This window comes from Episyrphus balteatus, chromosome 3, assembly GCF_945859705.1.
Source record: "Episyrphus balteatus chromosome 3, idEpiBalt1.1, whole genome shotgun sequence".
Taxonomy (NCBI): domain Eukaryota; kingdom Metazoa; phylum Arthropoda; class Insecta; order Diptera; family Syrphidae; genus Episyrphus; species Episyrphus balteatus.
Genome location: NC_079136.1, coordinates 35,870,417 through 35,892,748, shown reverse-complemented (window position 1 = coordinate 35,892,748; position 22,332 = coordinate 35,870,417). Strand labels below are relative to the sequence as shown.

At 32.0% G+C, this 22,332-nt stretch overlaps 1 protein-coding gene across 12 annotated transcripts in view; it reads left to right on the top strand.

Moving 5' to 3' along the window:
* Window positions 1-22,332, top strand: part of LOC129916287 (F-actin-monooxygenase Mical) — a 124,975-nt gene that overhangs the window by 21,257 nt on the left and 81,386 nt on the right. For 11 of the 12 annotated variants that reach the window (XM_055996148.1, XM_055996147.1, XM_055996146.1 and 8 more), the window contains exon 3: window positions 18,319-18,335. The exons of the other annotated variant lie outside the window; for it this stretch is intronic. The gene's annotated coding sequence lies outside the window, so the exon portion shown is untranslated. The remainder of the gene's footprint in view (window positions 1-18,318; window positions 18,336-22,332) is intronic. 12 annotated transcript variants of the gene reach the window in all.

Genomic DNA, 22,332 nt, shown 5'->3' with positions numbered 1-22,332 from the left:
TGAAATAAAACAAAATAAACAACAAGGAGAATTTGCAAAAAAAAAACGATGGAAACCAAAAGCAACAAGAAAAAATAAATCTATTGGAGGAACTTTTGAAATGTTCACTTTTTTTATTTAGTTGTGGTTTTCTCCGAAGCTAATTTTTGCGGTCTTGGTCAACGGAACAACATAAACAGAGAAAAATAAATACAAACATGCCCTCTATATGTTATGTTTAAATAAAAAAAAATCATGTCACTAACTTTTTCTGGATTTTCTAGGGCAGTTTTATTTATATGGAACATCTAAAATCAAAAAATAAATAAATCACTAGCAAATTTTGATTTTTCTGTACAAAAAAAAATCTATAAGAATTAATAAGTCTATAAGCAAGGTTAAGGGGACTATAAACGTTAATGCGTCCACCCTTAATCGATTTTTTATGTCTAGAAAAAGAACAACTTATAACTGGGGCTACCCCAAGCGTATGAGTAGCATTGAAAAAAATATTGATTCGAAAACGGCAATAGTATACAACAAAATCGATAACTTATGGAGTGAAATTTTAAACAACACATACTTGATTTAAATCCAAACAAAGAAAAAAGGGTTTTGGACCAATTTAAAAAAATATTTTTTGGTCGTTTTTCAAGAACACCTACAATCTATTTTCTCAGTTTTCTCATTATGTCTTTTTATGTGTTTATAAAAGTTCTTAAAGAAACATTGCATTTAGTTTCAAGGGGCTTGCAATGTTTTTAACTACTTCACGGTTAAAAATTCTGGAGTATTTTTTAATACAGCTCTTGTATTAAAGCAATCTTCAATACAAAAAATATTACATTTTAATGCTTCAAAAATATTATTTTAAATCTTTTTTGTATTAAATTTCAATATTTAAGTAATAAGTTTACTACTTTTACATACTTTTACATACAATACAAAAATTATTAGAAAATAACCCGCCGGTATTAAATTCTAATCTTTTATTGAATTTTAATACCGCTGTATTACATTTTAATATATTATTGTATTACATTTTAATATAATTGTATTACATTTTAACATAATTGTATTAAAATATAATACAAATTTATTAAAAACTAATATAAAAAGTATTAAATTGTAATACAAGAATATTTAACAACTTAACTGTCCAATGAGTCCCATATGACTCAAAATATATGTTTTGTCACAGGCCTACAGAGTCCCATGTATCATATATGACTCATATACATATTTTACTAAAAACAACTTCACTGTCCCCATAAAATCTAATTAAAAACCCTCTCTACGCTCAGTATTATATTATTTTGTTTATTTGAAGGATTCATCACTCCACGTCCCATGAGTCCTATTTGACTCATAGAATGTTTTCTGTATCGTGTTTCTAGAGTCCATGAGTCATATATGATTCATAAAGACGTGTTTCTAAAAATGTGTTTGCTATATGAAAATATGGCTACAGAACATAATTTACTCATGAATGTGTAGGAAAAGAAGAAATACTTTCCCAAACTGCAAAAAAAATTGGAAAAATGTTTGAGCAAAAAAAGCTATTTCATAAAAAAATCTTTGATTTTTTTGAAGATTTTTTTTTTATTTTGGGAGGAGTTATATGTAAACCAATGGAAGAATATTTTTTTAACTACGATTCACAATTATTGTATAGGTAGGTACATAATAAGAAAATTAAAACACCATTAATAGTACAGCGACTGAAAAAACAAATCTAGTCAAAATTGTAGAGGCATCAAATTTGAATGCAGGGTAATTAAAAGAGGCTTGATAATGTGTTTTGTCTAGTACCGCTTTCCACACGCCAGTCTTTTTGAAAAATACGTTTTGATCAATACCTCGAAAACGACTCGTCTTTTGACATTAAATTATATTATCTTTCTTTTTTAAATTTACAATTTTCCTATAGAATGAATACTATTTAATTAGATGGCTCTCTAACTAATACGTGCTTTTAATTTTTATTTTTTACTCGCCAAGGGTGTTGTAAGGGGTAAGAAGTAAGGGAAACATACACAATTTCCACACAATTTTTTTTTTTGTTTATTACTTTTTATCTCAATGTGTACATTTTTGCACTTTTCCATATAAAAATAATAATCATAAGTAAATGAGACCAAAAAAAAATATAAGCGGCTTCTATAAGAACCTCAAAAATTGAACAACATAAACCAAAAAGATGTGTTTTTTCGTATGTATGTAAGTGCAATCTAGTTCATCTTCTCTGCGCTCTACACCCGAAACGGTTGATTTTAGAGACAAAATTATAATGTACATATATAGTTTTACGACGAACCATGCCCTCTGATGACCTCCGAGAAATAGGTCGGGAGATATTTGTGAAAAACTGATTTCCGTGACCATTTGACCCTTATGGGTTATAACTTTTTCTAGCCTATGCGGTATCAATGTCAGTTTTTCACATTTTCATTACAAAAATAAGCATTACTATTTACAAATAATGCAATTAGAATTGGTTTCTTACCTGAGTTTTGGTAAATATTGTTAAAAAAAAGGGTTAAGTTTTATGCTCCTATATGATTCATTGGACTTGTGGCGATGAAAATCAAATATCATACGTCCATGAATCATATAGGAGCATAAAACTAAACCCTTTTTTAAACAATATTTACCAATTACTCAGGTAAGAAACCAATTCTAATTGCATTATTTGTAAATAGTAATGCTTATTTTTGAAAAAAAGTACTGGACGTAGAGATGATTTTGAAGGAGTTTGTATGGGGACAGTAAATTCTATTTTATGAAAATATGTGTATGTATCTCATTGGACTCATTGGACTCTGGTGGCAAGGGAAAAAATAAATTATATGAATCCAATGTGCTTAATGGGACTTATAGAGTTGTTGATGAGAATAATGATGGACGTATAAGGTTTTATAATGAGTTTCTATGGGGACGGTTAAGTTGTTAAATTCTAATCAAATGACAGCAGCAGCCATTTTAAAAAAGAAAAAAATCCATTGTTTGAGATACCTTTTTAAAAAAAAAATAATATCAAAAATTGTAAATTTGTACTAATTTGAAGGCCCTTTGTGTTTTTTCGAAGCAAAATGCATACATTGCAGATGAATTTTGATCGGCAATAAGATTTTACATGCCACAGTTTGTGAAACAGATAAAGTAGAGACATTAATATCACCATTATTAAATTATATATGATTATTATTTATTTTCAGTACCTAATGAATATTGGAAAAAGAATACATTTTATTAACTTTAAATATATTTGGTATTGAATTGAAATATTTTTGTCTTCTTCTTCCTTTTTTTTTTTTCTCGGCGCTGTTATGATCTCAATGTCGAGGGGATCATAACCTTCCCACGTTACTGCTTCACACTAGTGATCCGCCTGTGGGGTTAGCCGGGTTGACCTCAGAAATCGGCGGCAAGCCTCCCGGTTTTGTATTGTTCCGTTTCTAAGGCCAACTGAATGCTGGTGTTTGTGCATTTGCTTGTACCAGGAGTTTAGTTTAGGCCTACCTTTCTTTTTATTTCGTTTAAAAAAAAAAATATGAAATGAAATATTTTTGTATTATCTTTTAATAAAATTCTTATTAGAAATTAATATTAAAAGATTAAATTTGAATATTAAATACTTGAAATTTAATACCTACATTTGGTATTAAATTCTAAAATAAACTGTATTTTATTTTAATAAAACTATATTAAATTTTAATACATTTTGTATTAACTAAAATTTTTTAATATTTGTCATGTATTAAATTTTAATACATTTTTGGTGAAGACCTAAATATATGTAACCCAAAAAGTATTAAAAATACTACAGAATTTTTAACCGTGTATTATGCGCATCCTTGTATGTACACATAGAAAAATAGACCACATAAAATAGAACAAAAACAATAAGATTTCTCTATGATCGCGATTTTTCTTCTAGTGCCAAGTTGCAAAAAAAAAAAGAACTTTTCACTCAAATTTTAATAAGATTTTCTCTATAAAAATAATAAGAAATCCTTTTAAAAAAAAACCTTATTTATTGTTGCTTTTAATAAGATTTTCTTATGAAACATATGGACAGTAAAATAATATGGCAATGTTAGTTTTTAGGTAGGTATGTGGTCATATTTTTCTCTGTGTAAAGTATACCTTATATTTCTCGGTTCTTTAAATTAAGGTAGTTTTGAAAGTCAGCTCCAAAGTAATGACGAGCTTTAATTTTTACTAATGTGCCCGCCACCTTAAAAAAAAAATTTTCTTTTCTTCCTGACTGCTCCTTGAAAAGAATTACTAAGAGACAAAACGCAGAAAAGTAAAAAGCAGATTTAACTTGGTGTAGCAAGTAGGTACTTATGTTACGTCTTAAATTTACTTAAAGGTTGTTAACAAAACATCAAATAAAATATACTTATACGAGAAGCTTGTTCCACATAAAAACACAAAATACAATGTGCATTCATCCATTGGAAAAAGCGTTTCCAAATTGTCTGTCAACTGACTGTGATATCCCGCCCCAAACTTACAATCTCTCTCTCTGCCATAAAAAAAAAAAAAAAACATTATAAAGGGAACACTAAATTCACGGTCTATGCTCACATCTATATCATCGTTGTGTATCCAACTTCCTGTTTCCGTTCATTGACATTTGACTAAAAAAAAAAAATAAACCAGTGAAATCGAATTCATATTCAAAACCAAAAAAAAAAAAAAACAGTGTTCTTGTTTCGTAAAATGAAACTTTTTTTTAAACATGAAATAATAATTAATCACTGCGATCGATGAGTGAGAGCAGGGAGCCTACACGCACAGAGTAGTTACCAACCACATCGCCATCGCCAGCAGTCAATGAACTAGTAGGATGTGGTTCGCGTAGATTTATCAACTCAAAAAACGTCCAGACCAGACATACGAACGCCTACTGTCACGCTTACAAAATTTTCCTCTCGAGAGATATCGACTTTTGCTTTGTGATTTTTTGTTTTGTTATGTTTTTAATAAAAAGCTTAGGCGTATGTAGGTATCTCAATGAATTGACATTAAATTAAAAATAACCCGCCAGAGAAAGAGCTCCTTTTTAAAAGCCCTAACATGTTTCAAGACTTTTCCAAACTGGATATATCTCAATAAATGGTGGCTGGTACGGATTAAAAAGTGTCTAATTGGTGCGTAGTGACGCCTAATATTCATCTCGAATCCAAAAAAAAATGTAAGCGATATTTTCTCGTTTTCATTTGATGGCAAAAAATTTCACTAGGTGACATTTAATTACCGTAAAGCAAATTAATAACAACTCCAACTCTTCGCCATCTGTGTTTATGTCGCATGAATATAACCGACGACAACAAGTCTACCTGAAAGCTGCGTTTTCATAGATATCGCAAACAGTAGTCCAGTGCGCGAACAAGTCGCAATGTCTGCACTCTCAATCCCAATATAGTGAAGAACTTTAAACAGTTATGGCAAACACGCACACCCAAAGGCTTGCTGGCTAGATGACTGTTTAAAGTGATTTGTCGTTGGGCCATTTTCACTTTGCATTGGTTCGGAACAAGTTGCTGCCGCCTTAAGGTATCCGTTTCGCTATCACACACAAGTGTCCACGTCCAGTACAACTTCCTTTGCAACGGAACCAGACGAGGGGCTGTGCATTAACTCCGGACCATAATATAGAAGAAAATTTACGACGGAAAACTGATATTTCGCAACCACTTTAATACAACAGGCCATCGCGCAAGTCTAGTGCGACGCGTGAAAATACTTTCCCACTGATCATGGATGACCAAGACCACTATCATCATGGTTATACTTGTCTTGTGTCTACTCTTGGCACGATGTGTGTCTTTAAAGAAATAATAAAAACGAAACCTCACACATATCCCTATATCTTCTACTCAAGAGGTTATCGACTGTCATCATCGATGACGGTGGCGCTGAGGAGGTACTAAGACGCAAGATCAGTGCTTGGTTGGTTATCGAAGATGTGATTCACATCGATGGATTTCTGTGGAAATACGATAAGAAATTAAGTAAAAGTTTTTTGTAGCTGTTCAAAATGAACAAGCTAGGGTTTATGAACTTTCGGGTATTGAAAAAACACATAATGCGAAAAAAACAATCTTCGCGGTGCTAATTAAATAAACAAAAGGCAATTTTGTTGCACAATATTCTTGAGGTGATTTATTGCTTAAATTTTAAAGGAGGTAATGTTGGTTTTTCACAGGTATAGATTTTCTGATCGTCGAAGCTTTTTAAATGGTTAATTTCATAGAAGATAGTTCCCTAAAAAGGTTCTTAACGAGTTTTATTTATAAGACTGTGTAACGAGAACCGAAAGTTAACATACAATCTTAAAGAAACATTCAAAATTGATTGTGAGTCCAGAGTCACAAGTCTATCAAGTCGCAAGTCTATCAAATCAGAATTTTTGTTCTCAAAGGCAGGAGATAAACAATCTCATGGCCTAGCTGCAAGAACCTAGTGAATGGATTGGATGATTTAATGAGAGTGAACTCTTAAGCATGGGACTAAATAGGTAAGACGTAATAATCTGGGGACCACTTAATTGCTTAATATTTGGGCTGGTAACCCATGAAATGTCTGTGAAAAGTTTCACCGATACCATCAATCACATTCCCTAGCGTGTTACGACTTATCATTAAAGCGATACGCTCCGCAAAGATTTAGTATTCAAAGTATAGAAATATACCAAGGGACTGAGATCCATCGAAAAACTTAGTTCTTATGAAAAAGTTTTCCGTTGATTGGTTCGAAAATATGGGTACCGATAGTCGGAACTGGCGACTTATTTTTTTTTCTAGTTTTTACGATCGATCGTCGCCAAAAAAAAGCTTATTCACATTTTGACCTATCATTAAAAGTTAAAAATTTTAACAAAGAGCAAAGGGCCAAAGACGCTACCCTGGTGCACACCAAAATGATAATGACTCCCGCGAAACATTATTATTATCTTGTGTTTACTTGCTCATGCATATCCATGATCATCTACAAGTACCTAAAAATATTTTCAGACATTTAGGAGGAAATAATAATTTCCATCCACTGGAAATTAATGATTTTGACTACCCTTGACTAGTGAATCCTATATTCCGATATTTTTCGAAAAAAAAAAAATCTTGGACATTTTTGAAAATTTCCAGCACTTTTAGTCCAGCAATTTTCACGGTTCTATCGAGAGCTCAACCATGGACACGGTGTTTTCTAGTTTTACGTTGTCTGTATTTAGAAGTTATTTGCCTAGATTTAATCGCTTATCAAATAACCATGTTATGTAAAACAATCGACCATGTAATAGTCTTTCATGGTTGGTATTACAACAATAACAACAACAAATTACAGCTTGATTGAACGCTAATTATCACAAAACTTTGCGTAGCACGCATCTGATTTTCTACATTGAGTATGATTGATTGTAATTTTCCACCAGAAAACTTTGAAATCAAGAAAGAAACATAGAAACAAAAGATTAATTACTCAAATAGATTGACTAACTACGCGATATCCCATATTACTGACTATAAACAATTTGACACACAAAGCTATTTCCCACATACATAATAATGGTGTGGTGCACTTGAAATAAAAAATAAAAAAAATTATAAACAAAAAAAAAACTCACTAGCAACGGAAATACGAATCAAATTCATAAAAATGGATAGAAATATACCTACTATACCTACCCCAGCATCAGCTCTCAGCAAACGAACTGAGATCATGTAGGTTCGAGACATTCCCCAGAGTAGGACAAAGTAATAACACAACAATGAACTCACGACTCGTATTTCAACATTTTCAAATACAAAAATATACAAACACATTGACAGAGTCACTTCTCAAGATGAATATGTGTACAAGCTTGAAGTTGAGTATTGTATAAATTTTCACATATTTCCCACTTGAATGTGATTAGGCCATATTGCAATTATAACAATTTCCTATGCGCCCCTGGTGTAAGTCAAAAGACAGATAGATATTTTTTATATTATGAGCCTGAGCCTTACCTTACCTTAAAGCTCTGCCATATAACAGCATTTGGTTTGTTGCAACAATAGACGGACGTAAGCTCACCGCATAAATCCAACCACACTGACAAACACAACAAAAAATGACTAAAAACGCACAGGTAAATTCCATTATAGTCGGTGCTAGTGTTCATAGATACAACATAATGTATATACGAGTAGAGTTTGAGCTCTCGGATATCTGCACTTGACACGCTGCGCTTGGATTCCATATAGACATTATGTGATTTTTTGCAAATGGCTACAAGTCTATAAACACAAAGGCCCCTAAAGTGCAGATTGGGTAAACTGGCGCACGTTGCTTTTTTACTGCCGCAGCATACGGTTCTCGCGTCTATACATAATCAGCAACCATCAAGCAAAATGCAACAGAAAACCAACCAACATTCAACATTTTTAAACCACAAATTGAGGACATTAGTCTTTTTGTTGCTGTTGCTCTTGTGATGTGACACTTGGGTTCCTTTAAGTTAGCTATTTTGTATAATGGTTTGTGCTTGTGAATTTGCATTGATGGAACTTAATGTCTTTTGTAGCATAAATTTCCAAGGTTGACAAAACAAAACAGTACATTCCAAGAAATTATTGTCATTGGTCAATACATATTTTTGTTTTAGCTTTAAGCTATGCGAAATAAAACGTTCTACAGGCAGAAGTAGGAGCTACCAGCAACTACCAACAAACTGCGGAGTGTAAGTGAAGTGTAAAAAGGTCAGCTGCAGAGTAAACGCTAACTGTCCCAACTGAAAGGGTGATGGATACCCAGCCAACTACTACATATGGTGCTCTTTTCTAATAAAAGCCTAATAAGCTTGAAGCAATAGCAAAAAAGAACAACAATCCCAATTCTTAAACCAAGCCAATAATGCTTAAACTACAGCTATTCAATCTTCATCAACACTAGTATCGGAAATCCCAGATCCAGAACTTACAAAGAAAGTCAACTAACAAACTCTGACAAACTTTATATTTCAAAAGCGTCTACTAAATCTGCGCATAATGACTCGTAGCGTTATTTTATTATATGGCCAAGAAAAGGATAGCTTTAAACCTATCGTAGAAAAATATTAGCAAAATTACCTTGATCAGAAAACGAACGCTTTTAAGACAAATAAATTCGGCTTTGCCACTTATATGACCTTCTGATCTGAACTGAAAAGAGTGATAGAAATCTCTCAACCATCTTTACAATTTCAGCCATCGTTCCAATGATGTGACCATCATCGACGACCTTGAAAGAACGTTGAGATCGGAATGAACGAAATCCTCCTCAAAATCAGCATCATCTACAAGAATGGCTCGCCAAGGTTAGAAAAAAATAATACCCAACCCTCAGCGACTTTGATGGCAGGTATCAACAGTATATAAACTGAACATTCATCATCATTACTAGAATTTCTTGTATTAATTCCACAATGGCATACGCCACATACGATGTCTTCTCAAAATACCCCACAAGTTGCTCCCGTAAAAGCTTTTTTACTCCTTCTACGAAGTTCCCCAATTCTCAATTGCTAAGGTCTTGCCATTAAGACAGGTTATGACATCACCTGGTTTTTCTGTACATCCCAGTATGAAAAAATTTCCCAGTGATAAAAAGATGGTCCAGACCATCATGCCAGGACCAGAAATCTTAGCTAAAATAAATAACTCTTTCGGAAATAGACCTTTGCTGAAGTTAAATTCAACGCGGACAATGCTAAAGCCTTTTTGTAAAACTAAGAAGCCCGTTTTCGACCAAATTCAAGTTCATAGAGATAAAATTTTTCTCCCAGCCAACGGCAAAGTGTCAAACTGAGACCGTTCCTCTTCAAAAATTTCACTTTGAGACAAATCCTGTTCTGAGTCTCCTGCCTCTAATTCCGCCAGAATTTTTTTCGTCCACAAATATAATGGTAAATTGGAATAAGAGCGATTAAAAAACCTTTTTGATCAAATACATATCTGGGAGTCAAATTAGGAGTTCTTCCCGTCAAGCCTCCATGCCATAGTCATTCTTAAGAAAGCCAACTTCGATATTCACCGTATCAATTTCTTGATGCCTAAGTTGATTCACGGAGAAAATATAGATATAAGAGGTAGCTGGCAGACTTCGCGAGAAATATATTGCGAATCTGCGTAGGGTGCTCCAATCCCGAAAAAAAATAACTTTAAAATCCCTTCCTGCTGAAAGGACGAGGCGATACGTATTTTGGTAGTTTGCAATCAATCAATCAATAAAACTTCCAATGGAAACACTGGATCTTGCTTGTAATGAAGATCTACTGCTCTAGAACCCCTAATGTTTTTGGGGATGCAAAAGGCTCAATTTAACTTTCTGATGTGACAATAAGTTGATAGCCTGCCTGTTGTTCATACGAGGTACAAGACAATCAGCCTTGCAAAAGTCTTAAAAGCGTTAGACGAAAATTCTTCCCTTGTTATTTATTCAAGTCTTCCATTACCATTTTAATGTATCCGAGTAAAACACTCTTTTTTGACATCTTTACGAAGGTTTAACAAGAGTACTCTAGTCCGAAACTTTTCTTTTAAAATTATATGACCTTAAGCCTATTTTTTGATTCATTCTATCATAAACTCATTAAAAAGTACCTAATGTACCTATTTCAATGGAAAGAACTGTTTACACGTAAAAGTTCTTTAACAAACCGTTTGTTTTGGCCGCTGGGCGTGTTTGTATTGAAATTGGCAATGAATTGGCGAATGGCACACATCGTTGTTGTAGGTAGTTGCCTTGTTTGGTGAAAGCAAAGTGGTGGACAAAAATCTCTGATGCTGAAGAATAACAATCAATGGTACGAGTCGAGTATACAGTTTGTGGAAAGAGGTGTGTTTGCTAACCTAGACATTCACCGGAAAAGGCTTTTTTGTTTTGATAAATTTTAAACTTATCTCTTTATTTTTTGTTTAAACTGCGTGCAAGTCCATGTTGGTACATACTTGTTGTATATGGTCTGACCGAGGTCAAGAGGCTTTATGCATGTTGAAATTTTTTTTGAGAAATGTTGTAAATTTTTTTGCGATTTAATTACATGATAACTGCGGCAGCCAGTCAGCGAGCGTCCGGCACATATAGTAAATGTACAGATGCTTCTATAATGTTGTTGTTGCTGCTGTTTAATCATTTCTATAGAAATCCATGTAAATCCAAGTATGAGGAAGTCGTCCGACGTCTTTCTCAATTGCAGACAATTCGCTTGAGAGTTCAGTTCAGTGCATACGAAGAAGAAGAGGTATGCGCTCTTGTTTGTATCTTGATTGCATGCCAGTACAGATATTTTCAAACAAAACAAAAAATAACAACAACAACAGAACCGAAACTACAGAATGGAACTAATGACTTCTAATCAAAATTCTTAAATAGAATCAAGAGTGTGATTATTAATATTCTTTTTTTTCTTCTTGCTTTCTGGGGGAATATATTAGTTTCATGATTTAAAATGAAAACCCACTTATTTTGTATTAGATAACCCAAAAGTCTTTGGACCCATAGGTGTTTTAATGAAACAAATAAAAGTGAAGAAAAAAAAGATCAGTACAAATTACATAACACTTTCTCATTTACCAACTTCAGGAGCATTTTCCACAGATCAACTTTGTACGACCAAGTTGAGTGTTTAAAAGATTACTACACCACACTCTACTCAGTCTGTTCGGAATGGTGTTTTGCTTTCTTATATAGGAGCAATAATAATAATCATTATGAGACCTGGGATAGGGCATGCGGGCAATAGAACTCTTTTGATGCAATTTATTTTGTCTGTGTCGAACAATTTATTGTTTGGCGAAAATTTCATAATAAATTTGCACGCCTCACAACTGTGTGAGTTAACTAGCTGAGTTCGATTAAAAATTACTTGGAGTGAGTTGTTTTGGTCCGAAACAGGATGCCTATAGCGATATTTATAAAGGCGGTTGAAATTTATTGAAGCAAATTTTTCTTCAGATTAAAGATTCTCGGATTATTCAAACATAACTTTTTTTGAGTGAAGGGAATAATGTATAAATAATGTAAGTAAAATGAAAAAAAAAAAAAAAAACAGTTTTTGGAATTGAAATTTGTCTTTCCTGGTGACATTGCTATAGTAATGTTACTGTGCTACTTCAAAATACTCTGATTAAGTTTGCCATTAATTCTTCCTTACTTTTTCGTAACTTTAGTTTTTGAAAACAGAAAGATTATAATGATTTATAGTAAAGAATGTACCTACTCCTATATTCTATTCTCGAGATATTGTTAGTTATAGTTAAATATTTTAAGAATGAAACCAAGTTTTATAGTCTAGGTATAGCTTTTTATTGTTTTTTTTTTTTTTAAGTAACTGATATTTTAAAATGCATCAAATTTTTTTTTAATTTTCATTAGCTCATCAAACTACAAAAACGGCCTTTGGCCGAAAAGATGCCTGAATCCTGAAATTCTTGTATTCACAACGCTATTTTTCAAAGCTACGATAAGTGCGTTGAATATTTCGTATTTTAGGTAAATGATGGTTAACTGTTATAACTGTTATACTTTCAAACCTATAGCATGTATTGAATTTGCAAATAAAAAAATTCGCTAAAGCCCTATGATATTTCTTTTTTTTTTCTCATTTATAATGCATTATTCGTATTTTAGGTAAATGATGGTTAACTGTTATAACAGTTATATTTTCAAATTGTCAGCATGTATTGCATTTTCAAATAAAAAAATTCGCTAAAGCTCTATGATATTTCTTTTTTTTTCTCATTTATAATGCATTAAAAATGCATACAGAGTAGTATGCTAAATAAAAACCACATACAAAGTGAGGGTGTAAACCAATACATACAAAAAGCCGAAAATTCATAAAGGTTATACAAATTTACTAAAATTAAAATAAGTTTACATTTTTCACCCATTGTTAATTTGTTCTGATATTTGTGCAGAAAGCCCAAATGACAGCTGGTGTTTCATATCTTTTTACTGTGTATCTTTGATCAAATTCAAAACCTAAAACAATGCTGCCAAATAGCTTTTATATACTATAATGTGCCCCAACATGGCGATACTGACAGAAAACATTTCTTATTGACATCAAAAATGAGTGCGTTCAGTAGGTAATGCAAACAATAAAAACAATTTTTTAAAATTAGAGTTGTTAACTTTTGGGCCAAGCAAAGTTGAAACATAATCAAAAAATATTTTGTAAAAAAAACCTCTTCCTCACCTCTTCCATTCACCTCATTTCAGATGACATTTTTTGAGCAGGAAGTTTGAAAATACAAAATAAAATTCATCTTCAAACACTCTACCATTTATAACGCTGGCACAACCAAAACGGATATGAATTTAATAGTTGAGGGTTGTGAGAGTGAAAAATTGCATTGAAATTATTATTCGGAAATCAAAATCAAAATGAAAACACTCCATTGCATGCGCAAATAAATTTTTTAGATGTTTACACTATCTCACGAGTATATACCAGGAAATTATCAGTCTGTGTGAACATATATGAGCACACAATTTATAACATGGACGATGTGTGTTTTGTGTTGTGCGCCCCTGGGCAGAAGTTCCGTTTCAATTTATGTCTATATATTCGTGGCTGCTAATAAACTATGTGTGGATGCCTTAGAGATATGTATTTTTATTCAGAATAATAAAATATTGAGAGAAAAATAAGAAAAAAAAAACAATACACACACTATGCACTCGTCACTTAATATAAAATTAGTCTAAACAACTCAACTCAAATAGTCTGTCTTATGTTGTTGTGTTAAAATCATCCAAGTATGCGTGTTTTTCCTTTTTTGGAGAAATTATTGTGTTATAAACATTTTGGTATATATTTCTAGCTATCCTTGAGGGAGTAAGGCCGCACATATGGTGGCACTGGCACTGGCACATAATAAACTTGGAAATGGTTAAACAAAGACACAAATGAAAACAAAATAAAACAAGAAACACACAACAAAGAGAAAAGGAAATGATTAAATCAGTCGAAAGATTTTACCAAAAACAAACTCAATTTGGATTTTTTGGTTCTGCGTAGGAGAGAAGTACATTAGGTTTTTGTTGGGTGCTAATGAGTACTTGTTTTATCCAAAAACAGATTATTAGATGAATTCGAAATGTGTTTAAAGTGCCTCAAGATATAATGATTGATTGCTTTATATCGATTGTTCAAATGTTGTCAAAAAATGTTTTTTTTTTTTCAGAGGCAAAAATTATTTGTTAAGTGTTCAAATTACATACGTAGGTAATATGGTATAGGAGCTGGTAATAATAAACAGTGTTAAATTTCAAAACTAAAAACAAAACACTCCTGACTGTCAACATTATTTAAGACAAGTTTTCAAACAACTGACGTCTTATTTCTGAAACAACGTTTGTTCTTCTTCCTAAACCCTCTGTCGGCACACGAGTGCGAATTTGGCAGGACAAAAATTAAAAGTGGTCACAAAAAAGTGTCTTTATAAGGGTGAAAATACATTTTTTTGAATTGTGAATACAATATTCGAATTCCTCGGAATATTCTACATCAATTTCACATATGATTTTCTATAAAATAGTGAGACCGAAAAAAGTTCTAGCGACATGAACAAGTATAAACCAAATTCGCAATAAAGAGGTGTGCCTACAGAGGGCTAAACCCACTTGAGAATGTTAGTCAAATTAAAGTTATTTGTTCTGTTTAGAATACATACAAAAAAGGATTTTGGGAGTGTAAGGAATTAACTGCACGGGACTTTTCTTCACATGGGAAATAACTTCACTTACATTAGGAAATAATGTGAGAACAAGCTCAACTTTTTTTCGTGAAGGAAATTCTTTTTTTTTTGGTGAAAAATTAGCCGTGGAAGGTGGGAAATAACTCTCTTTTTAATACTGTATAGGCTGTTAAAATTGAGATGCAATGATGGCCAAAAATAGGTATTATTTGATAAGGAGTGTGGCAGTTTTTTTTTTTTTAAGAAGTTTGCTGTGAAAAATAAAAATGAGAAACCACTGCTCTTTACAAAGTTTTCATTTTAACACCACAAAAGTGCTAAAGAGCGATTTTTAAATAATAGTGATAGTAATGATAATGAGCAACATATAAAATAGCTGCTATTTAATCACTCTTTAAATATCAGTTAAAGCCGCAAATTACTCTTTAAATTGTTCCTGATTTGAAATATTATTGAAAATATGAAAAAAAAAAAAAATAAAAGCAGTTAAATCTTTAAGAGCATTGAATATTTTTAATGTTCTCGCTGTTCACTTGATTGTTTCACGTTTATTATTGTAACCATTAGGTATTTCTACCAAATTCTATACAAAGAGTGCCTTAAAAATAAATGCATTTCAAGCGGAGATAAACCTATAACCATTTGTACCTATTGGTTTCAAATTTATGAACTAGTCAATTTTGTATTGATTTGCAATTAATATAGAGTTAAGTTTCTCAACCAACAATTTTACAATGTACAAAATATGCAACAACTACGCAATTTATAAAAAAAAAACTTGTTCTTGTTGTTATCGAAGCAAAAATTATTATTTGCTATCGTATCCAATACGCCTCCTGCTTCTCCTCTCACATTATACCTACATTTTCTTCTATCTTAGAAGGCGGTAAAAAAAAAATATGAAACAAAAAGTACAAAACACAAAACTATTTAACGTTGGTGTTTTTTGATTTATGCGACGACGTAAATATCTGATTGAGCATTTTGTGGCCTAATCCATCATTGCGCGCGAAACACAAAAGTCAGTTTCAAAATATTCGTGTGTTTCCAACTTTATTCAAGTGAGAAGTAGGTAATTGTTGTTTTCTTTTCTATGTTTTTGTGGGTTTGCATGAAACCAATCAAATCCAATATGTGTAGCAAGATTAATTGATTTTGTGCACCCATTCGATGATTGTGAGTTGATGAAAGAGCCAAACAAAAACAGCAACGAAAACATGTGTTATTAAAGAGGGTTGTTGTATGTTGTGTGAGTGGGTGAATTACCGATTTTAATTTCATTTAATTTAGATCGAAGCCAATGACATTTTAAATGTCAGTTAATAGAACTAATTACCGCATGTTAACAGAGATTTACATTATTAGGATTTCGGAATAAATTAGCTCTAATGAGATATTATTGATATTTGCATGTGATAGTTGAAATAGAGGAAAATATGTACCTACTCTGAAGATATAAGATTTTTTGCTACTGTAAACTTTTTTTTTACACAAATTCTAGAGTTCTCATAGAAATTCTTCAAAGATATGCGTACTTTTATAAGAATGTACTATTTTTTTGTTTTCTGAAATTTTCTACTTCAACAAAAAAAAAAAATCCTTTACAGAAAACAGCAATTTCAAGTTTATTTCGAATTGAACAAAGCCGAAGGTAGTAAAATGCAGCTGAAATTAGTAAATTATGGTCGAAGCTGATAAATCGGTACTGAAACTGATAAATCGCAGCCAAAGAAGGTGTATCGCAATCGAAACTGATTAATCGCTGCTGAAATAGTTGCTCGCGGCTGAAACTGGTAAATTGCTACTGAAATGACAGTCGAAGCTAGGAAATCGCTGCTGAAACTTTTAATGGCAATCGAAGCTAGATATTGCTAGAAAATAGCAGCCAAAGTTGGTAAATCGCCAACGATTTTTTGGTGGAACGTTAGTTAAAGTGAACTAAAAAATTTGTTGCGAAAAATTTCGTTTTGAGTAGTTAACACATTTTTCCACTTTGCTCTAGACATCCCTTCAGCAGACAGAAATATCAAAATCTGATACGAAAATTGACACATTAAAATATCGATATTATTCTTGCCCAACACTAGATATGTAACACTTACACTTTTGACGTTTGAAACATGAACATTTTGACAGCTGTCTATATTTACAGTGCTGCCAAAGCTGAAATTGGTACTTTTAATGTACCAATTCTTGTTGTAACACAAGTAAACACTAAAAAGTCTTTTTGTTTTCATTCAATCAATAGATTTATTTATCTCTTTGTAAGTCATGAAATGATTGCTAATGGATGGTGAAATTATTTATTAAATCGCCGTTTTGTGATAGAAATTCTTGCCTTGTCTGCAAATTCGATTAAAATACCCAATTAAAATTGATTCAGTTGAAGATAAATTTCCAAAGAATCGCTTATTTAATCTTAATCGACTTTAAACTGCAGTTTCGCAGATAATTCCCGATACACAGTTAGTCTCTTCATTCCGTTTTAAGTTTTTTGTGGTTTGTGTTAGTTAGCACACAACACAAATCATTAACTTTGAATATTAAAGAAAACAAAGAAAGAACAAAAATACAAAAAATTGTAGGTATTAAAAAAAAAAATAAAAACAAAACAAAATAAAAACAAACAAGGAAAAGATTTTAATAAAATCAAAATATTGCACAGTGCTGTGAAAATTAATTCTTAAAATCGATAAATATTATCGATATTTTTACTGTAAAGCGAGTTTGATTTCTTGAGAATTTTAAATAATGAAAACCTTGCAATGAAATTTAATATATCAACTGGTTGATTACTATTGCTTTGGCAATTGAGACATTCAATTAATCTTAACATTCTTAAGTCTTAATAATTCAGACAAATGTGCATTTCTGTGTAAACTCAATTTGAGTGTGTAAACTTCATTGCTTTTCTGATCTTTCTTAATAAAACTTGGTGAAAATGTATATTTCGGTACAAGGAAGAATAAAGGCTACTATTTCGAAATTTAAACTCTGCTAATAAAGTTTCTTATAAAAAATTTAAAATTTTTCAATTTATCATAATTGATGTTTTTTTTAAACAGCACTGTTTGAATGAATGTTTGTTGAAGCGTAATATTATGGGTCATCCTCATATCATTTTAAAACCCCAGGGCGATGGAAAGACTTAAAAAAGAAAAAAAATTTACGTAATCTGGTGCACACTTTGTTTTGGGCCATTGCGCTCTACTATACCCAATTTACGTGACCCAAATAAAAACTCCAACCAACAACAACAAGCCAAATGAAAATACATATTTATCGTAATAATTTATGATACCTATCCAGGTGTAGGTTATACTTATTTTGTTAATCATTTTTACTGCATTGATTTAGATTTTGATTTTTTTGTGCACCTTAATGGAAGAGGCTTAGGTCATTTAAAATAATTATATTTTGCATGTGACAGTTATGGCAATGTTTTTATTGTATTTTTTTATGGCAATTCAGTTTGATTACATTGCGTGTTTAAGTTGTATGTACACCAAATATGTTTAAGTCAATTAGAATTTGGAGTTGTTTTGTGATATTTTTTTTGTTTGACTCATTTAACCAGTGACTAATAATGTTTTTTTTTTTTCAGGATACATCTTTTTCAAGGTAAGAATTATAAATTACATAGTCATGGTCAACACATGAATTATTTGGTTGTTTTTATGAGGTAACTGAAAGTATATCTTTTTGTTAATTGTTGTAAAGTGAAATTAATTTTTTTTTATGAGAAATATACTTTTAATGTACCTTTTTAAAAGTTATGATAGGTAAACTTTTTTGCCAAAAATCTCATAATATAAATTGGAGTTATTTATCAAAGTGACAAATGGATTAAGCAAGAAAGATGCTCACTGACGCATTCAAAGTTAAAATTGTCGTAAACCTTAAAAATAAACCACTAACACTAAACCGCACTGGAAGTAATCAATCTAAACAGTGACTCAAGATGTCTTGGAGGCAAAACAGTTTTTTTTTTCTGTCGATTTCTGCCATGCCAATCGCGCCGATTTAATAAAAGCTATACTTATTTAAAGCTTTACTTGTAACCCTTCAATTGTCCCTTGGCTGTGTAAAGGCAGTGATTGGATCTCTGTTTAAATAAAAGCTTGCTTCAAAATGTCAATTATTAGACCAGTGCCAATAATAAAAAAAAAAATTATTAGCAGCATATGGGTAGTGGGAAAATTTAGGATATGTGAAGGGAAAAAATAAAGTGTCCAAAAACAAATAGGGGGATAAAACGATTTTTTATTTTTTTTCCTTTTACAAAAATGGTTGGATTTTAACAAAACCTTGTTAAAAATTACTTTGTTATGTTTTTTACTTATTTTTAATATTTTTGAACAAAATGTATTTTTTTTTTTTGACGAATTTAATTTGAAAAAATAGGCTATTTTTTAATCAAAAAGTTTAAGAAATTTTTTTTTTATTTTTGAAAAGTTTTAAATGCGGTTATTTAGATTAAGACCTTTTATTTAAGGCTATGTAGAAAAACTGCACTTTTATTCCAGAAAATGTTGAGAAAAATTAAAAAAAACATAAAAATTAATTTTAAAGATTGATTTTCCCGTAAATGACAGTAATATCAGCGAGAAATATTTTTCCATAGAAACCAAATTATACTTTTTAAATGGCCTTTGACTTTTTTAATTTGAACCTACCTTTTATAATGGCTCTAACGTGCAAAGTTTTTGAGATATCGAATTTTGAACTTTGAAAAACACTTGCTTTTAATCTGCGACTATTTTGTAACTTGGTTTTAATCTAATCAACTTTTATGTTGATTTCGTTATATGGCAGGGCAGCCGTTTAAGCCCTATCCTATTTATATTACTTTTAAATGATTAACCTTCTTCAAATGTTCAGTTTCGACTGATAACTTTTTAATGTTAGAGATTAGAAAATGCACCAAAATGGGTAACTCATATCAGTAGCAAACAAAAATGTTACACATACGCCACAGTGACCGTTTTTTTTTTTTAACTTGAAATATTGATAAAAACTGTTATGCCACTGTGACAAAAATTAAACTTTCTGAATATACTTTATTTTATTATATCGGATTTTATACATAATGTAAGATGTTACTTTAGCATGATATTGAGCTATGAGCATTTATGAGCTATGATATTCAGACTTAAACCAATAAGCTTACAATAAAAGTTATTGGAGTCTTCATTGTCTAATAAATCATAATTTCACAAATATTTTGAATTTAAAAATATGTTAAAAGAAGCAAAGGCAATCTCAAAAATTGGTAACTCAAACAAACGTTACAAAAAAAATACCCTAAAGCTGTCAATTAACATGATAAATGATTTAATGAATTAATGAGAACATTAACATAAATCGTATTTGTTCAAAAATACTGTAAATTTTTCTGCTTCACAAAACTCAAACCCATTACTAATCCAACCTTAATCAAAAGTAAATAAACACCTCAATTAAAATCCAAATTCCCTAAACTTAATCACTTTGACTTTGAAAAACAAAGTGTGAAATTCCAATTTTATAGTTCTACCTTAACTAAAACTCAAAGGTTTTTTTTTTCCAAATTCAAACTATCTCTCCCTAAAGTCACTTTACACATTAATCATAATGCCTCTCTCGTGAACTATAAAAAATGCACAATGACCATTTTTCCATATTAAACCGTTATGCAATCAAGCCATAAAAAATCCCATAAAATATTCAATTATTATTATAGATTCCCGCTTGTGTATAGTCTCGTCTTTATCGTCTTCGGCAGTGAAATAATAAAGATACTTCCACCATCATCATCATCATCATCCAACTCAGAGTATTCGATCCGAAGCAAATGGATAAATGCAATTTCCATCTATCGCCTTGGTTGAGAAGAGTATAAAATTATCTTTTGTGCCATATGCTTCGATGATTTTTTTCCTTTGACCTCGTTTTTAAAATAAAATTTCCCACCTAACGGGCCGTTATCTGATGGTGATAGGGGAGAATAGGGGGTAAATTGGTTGAATAGGAAGAAAAAGCTTGTTTTTTCTTCGTTGTCAGAGGACATAATAGTTAAAAACCTTAACGAATTCTATCTATTTTTTTTTTGTGTTTTGAAAGTTGCTGGAAGTTCTTCTTCCAGTGATGTAGGCAATTTATTCCTCTCGGGCACTTCTTTTTAAACAAAACAAAAAATCTTACCAAACACATTTGGGAGCACAAGTTCGAGTCTACAAAATCAAAGGAATGCAGCGCACAAAAAAGTACCAAGTGAAAGCGTGAAGCTGGTTGGGCTTCAATTGGCTATGCCTTTCCTTGACAGCCACTCGGCTCGCCGGTCGCTGTTGTGTTTGGAAGAGGATTCACCTGTCTCTTTGGCAACCACAGCAACACACAGAACACAGCTTAGAGACGGTACACGTACTTGTACTCTATTCAATTGAGTTGTGCTCGTTGCAGATTGTTGGTTGCCAATGGAGTAGAGGTATCTGCCATGGATTCGTCGACTTTGGACGGGACTCGATTGTGCTTGACTGCTCCCTTTGTGTGTGCAGCTGAGGCAGCAGCAGCAACCTTGGACGTAGACGCGATGGGTGAACTGTTGGTGTTGGGATATTATAAGGAAATGTGTGCGCTCTGTGTGTACACTGTACAGTTCATAACTGGGCTGTGTATAACATTTGCCAGTCGACTGTGAGAAATGAAAGGCACGCGCACATTTTTTTGTTGTTGTTGCTTTTGTTATTGTTGTTGTTTTTGTTCAGCGCCACCGTTCAATAAGGTTTATGTTTGGCAGCATTCAGGCCCCCAAACCGACACCGGATGATGATGATGGTACATTTGATGATGTTGCAATGATGAACAACAATTTGCATTTGCACACATTCAGAACGAGCACAAAAAAACACCTGGCTGAACACTGATTGTGGCAATTTCATCATCATGTTGTGCACATAAATATAATTATATTATTATTGTTTACAAAAAAATAAATAACTTTGGTGTGCAGAGAGTACAGTGTTTGCGAGCATTGAGAAATGCTAATAAATCGGTAGTTTCCTGGATGTTGTTGTGATGGTATAATGAAGGTTGATGAAAGAAAGGCGATAAAGGAGAAATGCAAATGAAATTTATTCAATTTTCAACTTTCATAATCAAAGAGAATATAATTTGTGTTTATATTTCTGAGTATCAGATGAATTCTTGTGGAAATAGTATATTTCTTCCATGCAAAATTGCAACGTTTGATTAGAGAAACAATTTAGCTACTTAGGCCCAGTTTTTCAGGGCCGATTTCAGAGTTAACTTCGAGTTAAACTGTCGAAGGAAAGTATTTTGGGATCTTTGATGACTTAAATCGTTTAACAGATCTGGTTGAACTTCACAGGAAGTTGCAGATATATCTTCTTAATCTCCGCTCAAATTTGGCCAATTTCTTTCTTCTTATCCCAACAAACAGGGTGCCCAAAACTAAACGTCGAAACGAAAACAGGTGCTTCTAAATTACTACAAGTTATTCCAAGAAAGTCTAAATTCATACCAAAGAACTACAAGCCCCTCATGTCCTACTAGTCCAATAATTTTAGGTTTTATCTGCGGAAAAATTCCGCATATCATTCATTGATATCGCGCCGGG